This window comes from Monodelphis domestica, chromosome 5 (genome assembly GCF_027887165.1).
Source record: "Monodelphis domestica isolate mMonDom1 chromosome 5, mMonDom1.pri, whole genome shotgun sequence".
Taxonomy (NCBI): domain Eukaryota; kingdom Metazoa; phylum Chordata; class Mammalia; order Didelphimorphia; family Didelphidae; genus Monodelphis; species Monodelphis domestica.
In genome coordinates, this window is record NC_077231.1 from 43,074,052 (window position 1) to 43,084,451 (window position 10,400).

The following is a 10,400-nucleotide window of genomic DNA, read 5'->3' on the forward strand; positions in this document are numbered from 1 at the left end:
CCCTTGTAAATCCATGGTTGCATTTGTACCATGATGAGGCATTGAAATAGGATATTAGTGGAGGAAACATATGAATAAAAATTCAAAGGATAATCCAGGGTGCCAAAATAATACTTTGTTAACCAATTATTTAATGGGGCAATTAGTGGATTACATTGGACTTGTACTCAGGAAGATCTCACATCAAATCCTGCTTCAGATGTATACTAACCTTACCTGAGTCCTTTGTCCTCTGCTTGCCTCAGTTTCTTCAACTGTAAAATGGGGATGATAATAGCATTTACCTCCCAGATTGTTGTGATGACATAATTAGATAATATTTGTAAAGCTCAGCATAGTGCCTGATACATGATAGTTACAATATAAATGCTAACTATTAATAACAAAAATTATTATAGTTATCAATAACTTCCATTGGATGTGTTTTTCCTAAATCTTAGGTAAGCTTGAGAAGAGAATATATTTTTTTAAAAATTGCTAAAAAGAACAAATATCATTCTAAGAATTATGTTTTATTTTTTCTATGAACCAAGATCAATTTTCTCTCTCATGCGCCTACTTCCACTATTGAAAAAGAGATAACAAATTCTTTGGAAAAAATGCATATAGTAAAACAAAACAAGTCCAGGGATTGGCTATATCCAACAAAATTTATGCTTTATTCTGTACTCTGATAGTCAATTGTCTGTTAGGAGGTAGAGTAGACTGCTTCTATCATCTACAATCTGGAATCATGTGTGGTCATCATGTGGATGAGAGTTCTTTTTTTTCTAAAAATAATTTGTTGGTTACATAAAAATTTTCAGATATCTCACCCACTCCCTCCTCTCCTCGCCCCCATCATCCAACACAAAAAGTATTTGTATGTATAATTGTGTATTTTGTATTTCTATTTATCAGTTCTTTCTCTGGAGGTGGACATATGTAAGTTTCTTTTAAATGTTAATTCTGTAGGCATATATAATATTCTCTTGGTTCTACTTGTTTTACTCTTCATTATTTCATGTAAATCTTTCCAAGTTAAAAAAAAATTAACCTACTGACCATTTCTTATGATGCAGCAGTATTCCATCACAATCATATATCGCAATTTGTCCAGTCATCCTCCAATTTATGGCTATTCCCTTCATCTTTGCCACCACAGAGAGAGCTGCTATAAATATTGTGGTCCATATAAGTTCTTTTTCTTTTTCCCCTGATCTCTTTGAGAAACAGACCCAACAGTGGTATTATGGGGTCTAAGGGTATACACAGTTTTATAACTCTCTGGGCATAATTTCAAATTGGTCTTCAAAATGGTTGGATCAGTTTGCAGTTCCACCAACAATGTATTAATGTTCCTATTTTCCCAAATCCCTTCCAACATTTTTCATTTTGACCTCTTATCATTTTATTTATTTTTTTAGGAAACTTGTTAAAATTATTTATTTAATTAATTTAGAATATTTTCCCATGGTTACATGATTCATGTCACACCCCCCCCCCATAGCCAATGAGCAATTCCACTGGGTTTTACATGCATCATTGATTAAGACCCATTTCCATATTATTAATATTTGTAATAAAGTGATCATTTAGCGTCTACGTCCCCAATAATACCCCCATCGAACTATGTGATAAATCATATGTTTTTCTTCTGGGTTGACCTCTTATCATTTTAGTCAATCTGATAGGTGTGAAATGATATCTTAGAATTATTTTGGTTTGCATTTCTCAGTTGTGATTTAGAACATTTTTTCATATGCCTATACATGGCTTTAATTTCTTCATCCAAAAACTGTTTGTTTCTATATTTTGACCATGTTTCAATTGCAGAATGTCTCTTATTCTTATAAATTTGATAATTTTTCTCTATATATTAAATATGAGACCTCTATCCAAGAAACTATCTAAAATTTCACCCCCACCCAATTTTCTGCTTTCCTTCTAATCTTGGCTATATTCGTTTTATTTGTACAAAAATCTTTTAATTTTATATAATCAAAAGTATCCATTTATATATCACAATGCTCTCTATCTCTTGTTTATTTATAAATCCCTCTCCTTTCCATAAATCTGACATGTAATATGTTCCCTATTCTAATTTGCTTATGACATCTCCCTTTATGTCTAGGTCATGTATCCATTTTCATTTATCTTAGTGAATGATGTAAAGTATTGGTTTTTATCTAGTTTTTGCCAAACTCCTTTCCAATTGTCCCAGCAATTTTTATCAAATAGTTCTTATCCCTAAAATTTGGATCTATATTTTTGTCGAACACAAGGTTACTATAATCTTTTACTACTATTTGTTGTATGTTGTTCTGTTCCACTAATCTATCTGTTTCTTAACCAGCACCAGATAGTTTTGATAGTAACTGCTTTGTAATGCAGTTTAAAATTTGGTACTGCTAGACCTCCTTCCTTTACATTTATATCCCCTTCCTGCTCTTAATTCCTTTGTCATGCTTGATCTTTTATTCTTCCAAATGAACTTTATTATTTTTTCTAGCTCAATAAAATAAGTTTTTGGTAATTTAACTGATATATAATTGAATAAGTAGATTAGTTTAGGTAGGATTTTCACTTTAATTACATTGTCTCCATCCATGAATAATTAATATTTCCCCAGTTATTTAAATCTTACTTTATTTGTGTTGAGTGTTTTATAATTATGTTCTGGTTTTCTTTTGGCAGGTATACTTTCAGGTATTTTATTCTGTTAGTGGTTATTTTAAGGGAGTATCTCTTTCTATTTTTTCTTGCAAGTGTTAATGATATATAAAAATGTTGATGATTTATGTGGATTTGTTTTATATACTGCTACTTTGCAGAAAATTATTGATAGTTTCAATAAACTTTTAGTTAAACCTCTAGGACTTTCCACATATAACATCATATCATCTGCAAAAAATGAGATACTTTTATTATCTCTTTGCTTGTTCTTATTTCTTCAATTTAATCTTTCTTCCCTTATTACTATTGCTAGGACTTCTAAATCAATATTAAATAACATTGTTGCTAATAGGCATCCTTGTTTCACTCCTCATCTTTTTTGGAAAGCTTCTAGCTTATCCCCATTACAAATGATACTTACTGATGGTTTTAGGTAGATGCTTCTACCTCATTTTAAGAAAAAAATTCACTTATAATGATGCTTTTCAGTGTTTTTAATAGGAATGAGTGTTGTATTTTGTCAAGGGCTTTTTCTACATCTATTGATATGATTATATATTTTTGTTACCTTTGTTATTTATATAATCAATTATGTTGATAGTTTTCCTTATATTAAACCTTTGCTGCATTATATAATCTTTGAGATATATTGTTGTAGTCTCCTAGTTAGTATTTTTGGTAGGAGTCCTTCTTTACATATTATTTAAAATAATTTATTTAATATCATAACTAGTTGATCTTTAAGTGTTTGGTAGACTTCACTTATAAATGCATTTGCTTCTTTTGCTTTTTTCTTAGGAAGTTCATTTATGGCCTCTTCTATTTTTTTAATCTAAAATAAGTTTATTTAGATATTTTATGTCCACCACTGATAGTTTAGGCAGTCCATGTCTTTGTAGGTATTCCTCCAATTCACTTACATTGTTAAATTTGTTGGCATATAATTGGGCAAAATAACTTCTAATATAATTGCTTTAATTTCATCTTCTTTGGTGGTATATTCACTCTTTTCATTATTCATGCTAGTAATTTTTAACCTCTAAAAATCATAATATAAATTTTGTTGATTCATAAAATTTATTAATTCAATGGTTTTCTTACATTCAGCTTTATTCATCTCACCTTTGATTGCTGGAATTTCTAATTTGGGTATTTAGTTGAGGCTTTAAAATTTATTATTTTTCTAGTTTTAAAAAAATTGCATTCTCATTCATTAATTTGTTCTTTCTCTATTTTACTGATATAAGTGTTTAGAGATACACCTTTTCCTCAAATTACTACTTTTGATATGTACTGTAGATTTTGGTATATTGTCTCCTTATCATTCTCTTTAATAAATTTATTTATTGGTTCTATGATTTGTTCTTTATTCTTTTCTTTAAAAAACAACAACCTTATTCTTTCTGTCTTAGAATCGATGCAAGTATTAGTTCCAAGGCAGATGAGTGATAAGGACTAGGCAATTGGGGTTAAGTGACTTGTCCAGGGTTGCACAGCCAGAAAGTGTTAGAGGCCAGATTTGAATCCAGGTCTTTCTGATTCCAGGCCTGGTGCTTTATTCACTGTGTTACTTAGATGCCCCAAATGACTCATTCTTTAAGATTAAGTTATTTTGTATCCAATTAATTTTTACTTTATGTTTCCATGGTCCCTTATCACATATCATTCTTACTGTATTATGGTCTGTAAAAAAGCTGCATGACTTTTTTTCTGCATTTAAGTATCAGGTTTTTATGCCCTAATATATGCTCAATTTTTGTAAAGGTGCTATGTACCACTGAGAAAAAGGAATACTCTTTTCAATTCCCAATAAATTCCCTCCAGATAGCTATTATATTTAGCTTACCTAAGATCCTATTTACACCTTTGACTTCTTATTTATTTTTTGGGGTTGGATTTGTCTAGTTCCAAGAGGGGAAGGTTGAAGTCTACTACTGTTATTGTCTTGTTATCTATTTCCACTTATAACTCATTTGGTTTTTCCATTAAAAATTTGAATGCAATCAAATGATTATCTCAAAAGATGCAGAAAAAGTTATTTGACATAATATAGCATTTGTTTCCATTGAAAATACTAGAAAGCACAGGAATAAATGGAACTTTCTTAAAATGATACCATCAGCAAGTATTATCAGTAATGGGGACAAGCTAGAAGGCTTCTCAATAAGATCAGGGATTAAACAAGGATGTCCATTATCAACACTATTGTTCAATATTGTACTAAAAATACTAGCAATAGCAATAAGGGAAGAAAAAAATTGGTAAAATTAGAGAAGGCACCGAAGAAACAAAACTATCACTCTTTTCAAATGATATGATGGTATACATAGAGAATCATAGAGAATCAATTTTAAATTTTGTTGAAATAATTAACAACTTTAGCAAAGTTGCAGGATATACAATAAATCCACATAAATCATCAACATTTCTGTGTTGTACCAACAAAGCCCATCAACAAGAGATTATAAAAGAAATTCCATTTAAATTAATGGTAGATAATATAAAATACTTGTTAATCTATCTGTGAAGACAAACCTAGGAATCATATAAAATCAATTATAAAACACTTCTCATACAAATAATTCAGATCTAAACAAATGGAAAAATATACATTGCTTGAGAGTAGGCTGAGCAAATATAATAAAGATGACATTTTACCTCAGATAATCTCCTTTTTGGTAACAAAAATTATTGTAAAGAGCTTGAACAAATAATAAAAAAACCAAGAATATCAAAGAAATCAATAACATTGTGAAAGAAAGTGACCTAGTAAGTAATACCAGATCTCAAACTGTATTACAAATTGGTAATCTACAAAACAATTTGGTACTGGCTAAGAAATAGAGTGGAGGATCAGTGGAATAGATTATGTACATGGTATCTAGTAATACTTGACTTTAGGGTTAAATTAAAAGATCTAAGATTTTGGGAAAATATCTCACTATTTGATGAAAACCATTGGGAAAACTAAAAAGTGGTATGGAAGAGACTGGGATGAGACAACATATCATGCCTTATACCAAGATAAGGTCAACATGGGTATGTGATATAGATATAAAGGGTGATACTATCAGCAAATTGGGGAACATGGAATAATAGTCAAATCTATGGTAAAAGGAAGAATTAATTGACCAAAGAAGAGATAAAGAGCATTATAGGATGAAAATGGATAATTTTGATTATATTAAATATAAAAGTTTTTGTACAAACAAAAACAATGCAACTAAGATTAAAAAGAAAGCAGAAAGCTGGGAACATTATTTCACAGCAAGTATCGCTATTAAAAAGTCTCATTTCTTAAAGATATAAAGAAGTCAAATTTATAAAAACTGTAACTCATTCTCCAATTAATAAATAGCAAAGGATATGAACAGGTAGTTTTTAGATGAAGAAATTTACATCAGTTTCCTTATTGGTAAAATAAAAGAAGTTGGACTTACTGATCTCTAAGGTCTTTTCCAATTTGATCAATCAAATCAAATCAAAAGCTTCACTGAGATCAGTGTAAAACAAATGAAATGAAATGAATGAAAACTATTATTTTAACTATTACCACTTACTTAGATACTCTTTCCTGAAGGTCTAGGAGTAACTATGCAGTATCATAAAGACCCCCAAGTCACTATTCAGAGTGTTTTTAGTCGTAATGTACTGATTATAAATGCATAAACTTCTTCTTAGGGAAATAAAAAAGATTAAGTTGTTTTTCTTTTGAAGCAGCATATTATAAGATTAACCAGGATTAACAATAACATTGTAATAACCAAGATTCTAGCTTCTCAGTTTTCATGCTTATAAATTTAAAGCTTAATCTTCAGCATTATAAATTTTGGGGAAGAGCATCACTGAATTATTTATAATTCTAGAATTAAGTTGCATTTTATACCACCGGTACTTTAGGTACACTCTTTTTACTTCTTGGACAATGCATCATTATTTTGCGTTTTAGATAATTTTCTTTAGTGAAAGGTGCTATTAATATTTTGTAAAGTATTGCCCTATCTTTGGAGGGGTCACTGACATTCTCATCCATTGGTAATAGATATGTTGTGCTTTCTGTTAAGAAAGCTGAGGTCAGGGGCAGCTAGGTGACTGAGTAGATTGAACACCATGCTTGGAAATGGTATGTCCTGGATTGAACTCTGGGCTCATAAATTTCTTAGCTGTATGACCCTAGGCAAGTCACTTAACCCCCATAGCCTAGCCTTTATCACTCTCTCTTCTGCCTTAGAATTAAGATAGAAGATAAGGATTTTAAAAAGGATACTGAGTCAATTCACCATTCTGCTATTTTTGATGTAATATTTAATGTTTTGCTTTTTTGTAGTTGAATAAAACATTTAATATGTAAGCTCATACTTAATAAAAGTATCTCTAATACCACTCCAGCAGGAAAATGGAAAAACAAGAATATACCTTTCCTTCTATCTCCTACGTGATTTTTATCTTTTCAAAAATGCCTGTTTTCAAAGCTTTTCTTTTCTATATATCTAGAGTACTTGAATATAGAATTTATCATCTTCATGGTTGTGAAGTTATTGTTAATTTCAATTAGTCTCATAATATGCTGCTTAGACAAAGACAATTTAATCAATGTTTTAGTTCCCTAAGGAAACGTTTTTGCATCTAAAGTTAGTACACTGACTTAAAACACACTGGGGGGCTTCATGCTTTATGATACTGAATATTTGACCCTTGGCTTTGAGGAGAGTGTTTTCAAGGTGTGCTGTAATGATAAATGTTTATTTTTGCCTTCGAATGATTTCATTTGTTTGTACTGATCTCAACGAAAGGGACAGAGAAAACAAATTCGTTTTTCTCTCCACCTTCCTGTATTTGAATGAATGAATGAGCAAAAGAATGAAAATGTATTTACTAGGCATTTACCAAATGTGCCTTATATTGTGCTAAGCACTGAGGATATAGCGATAAGCAACACAATCTCTTTCTTCAAGAATCTCAGGTTTTTATGAATTAATGCTTTAAGCAATAGTGTTCAATGATCAACTGTGAATGCATTTGCTATTCTCAGCAATATCCAAGACAATTCCAAAGGACTCCTGATAAAAAGTGCTATCCACCTCCAGAGAAAGAACAACTAGGGTCCAAATGTACATAGAAGTATACTAATTTTCACTTTGTTTTCTTCATGGGTTACTTTTTCCTTTTTTGATATGTGTCTTCTTCTATAACATGACCAATATAGAAACATGTTTTGCATTGCACATCAAATCGCTTAATGTCTCAGGGAGAGGGAAAGGGAGGAAGAAAATGTAGAACTCAAAAACCTTAGAAAAAAATGTGAAAAAATTATTTTTTGCATATAATTGGGGGAAAATGCCCCAAAATGAATTAATATAATAGTAGGTTGATTATTAGCAACTCTTTAAATTGGTAATAATGGTCCAATTTCTATACAGTTTTTTGGTTGAGGTCTCAAGTATATTTTAAGTCTACATTTATAGCTTGGGAATTTCTTGGATTCAGTCTCTGATATATTAATTCTAATCACCAGGACATCTCTCTCTCTTTTTTTTTTAAACCCTCACCTTCCTTCTTAGAGTCCATAGTGTGCATTGGTTCCAAGGCAGAAGAGTGGTAAGGGCTAGACAATGGGGGTTAAGTGACTTGCCCAGGATCATATAGCTAGGAAGTGTCTGAGGTCAGATTTGAACTTAGGACCTCCTGTCTCTTGACTGGTTTCTCAATATACTGAGCCACGCAGCTTCTCCATGTCTTTTTTTTTTAACCCTCACCTTCCTTCTTAGAGTCCATAGTGTGCATTGGTTCCAAGGCAGAAGAGTGGTAAGGGCTAGACAATGGGGGTTAAGTGACTTGCCCAGGATCATACAGCTAGGAAGTGTCTGAGGTCAGATTTGAACTTAGGACCTCCTGTCTCTTGACTGGTTTCTCAATATACTGAGCCACGCAGCTTCTCCATGTCTTTTTTTTTAAACCATTGCCTTCTGTCTTAAAATTAGATTTAATATTGAAGAGTGGTAAGGGTTAGGCAATTGAGGCTAAGCCCAAAGTCACACAGCTAAGAAGTGCCTGAGGCCAGATTTGAACCCAGGATTCTTGATTCTAGGCCCCCACGATGTAGCTTGCTAGATATTTGGTGCTGGCTAAATATTTTTTATAGCCCATTAAAATTTTTAATCTTTATTTTATTTTAATAATAAATTTCCACATAAGTTTTGCAAAGTTACATGATTCATTTTGCCTTCCTCTCTTCTTCCCTCCCCCTCCAGGAGCTGACAAGCAATTCAATCTGCTTTATGCATATATTATCACTCAAAACACATTTCCATATTATTAATTTTTGTAAGTGAATAATTTTGTAAAACCAAATCCCCAAATACTCAAATAAACAAGTGAGAGATCGTATGTTTTCATCTGCATTTCTCCTCCAACAGTTCTTTTTCTAGAGGTAGGGAGCATCCTTTTTCATGAGCTGGCTAAATTTTTATAGCCTACGATGAGGTAAGGTTCAGTTTCTCCCATTTCCTTGCATAATCTACTTTGATCCCTGAGTCTGAACTCCTTGAAGATAATCCTTCTGTGGTGTGAGGTAGCAATGCCTTCTCAAGCCCTTCCATTTCTACAGACAAACCTGCAGCTTATAGCCATTTGTTTGATGGTTCATTTTTTGTTGACGTATTGTTGGCTGAGTTCTTTGACTGTCACCCATGAATCTTAGCCCTTGCCTAACCTCTATCTGGAGGTAAATTGCTTTTGGTTATATTCAATAAATCCAATGATGCACCTGTTATCGGCTTTTACAGTGTGTTGAAGAATGGGTCTGATTCATGCTGCTCAGGTGCTTTAGATTTAGAGTTACAGTGAGACCCTCCTGAGTCACCTAACAGTGAACAAAAGAGCAACAAGGCTATTTAGCCATAATGCACAAATACTCACAAAGAGATAGCATTGATTCAGCTGAACACAACTTTCCTGCTTTTCTGTGTTGACCAGTCAAACCTGAGAGAGAGAGTAGGGCTAACTTGGGCCACTAGAAAGCTAAAACGATGGCCGGAGCTCAGGTCCCCTGAGCCAAATAAATCTCAAAGACAGTTTTAATACTGTTTAAGGGGAAACTAGCCTAACCTTTGTGGAGTATGTGTTGCTTCTATGACAAGCCACCCCTTGGAGGCAAGGTCAAAAAGGTCTTCTTAGTAGGGGGCAGCTGGGTAACTCAGTGGATTGATTGAGATGGGAGGTCCTAGGTTCAAATCTGGCTTCAGACACTTCCCAGCTGTGTGACCCTGGGTAAGTCACTTGACCCCCATTGCCTAGCCCTTACCACTCTTCTGCCTTAGAGCCAATACATAGTATTGACTCCAAGATGGAAGGCAAGGGTTTAAAAAAAAAGATACTTAGTACATTCACAGATTTCTTTAGTTTTTGAAGACTCACAGATTTTTTTAAACTCTTAATAAAACCCCAAACTCTTACTTTGAATCTTAGAATCAATACTGTGTATTGGTTCCAAGGCAGAAGTAATAATAATAGGGTACTTAACAATGCACTAACCTATGCCATGTGTTTTAAAGTTATTCTCATTTAATCCTTAAAACAACTTGGAGATAGGTGCTATTATTATTCCCACTATATTCATGAAGAAGCTGAAGCAAATTGATCAAATGACTTGTCAAGGGTCACACAGCTACTAAGTATTTCAGGCTGTATTCAAATGCTGGATTTCTGTCTCTAGACCCAGTGTTGTCTACTACATCATCCCCCAG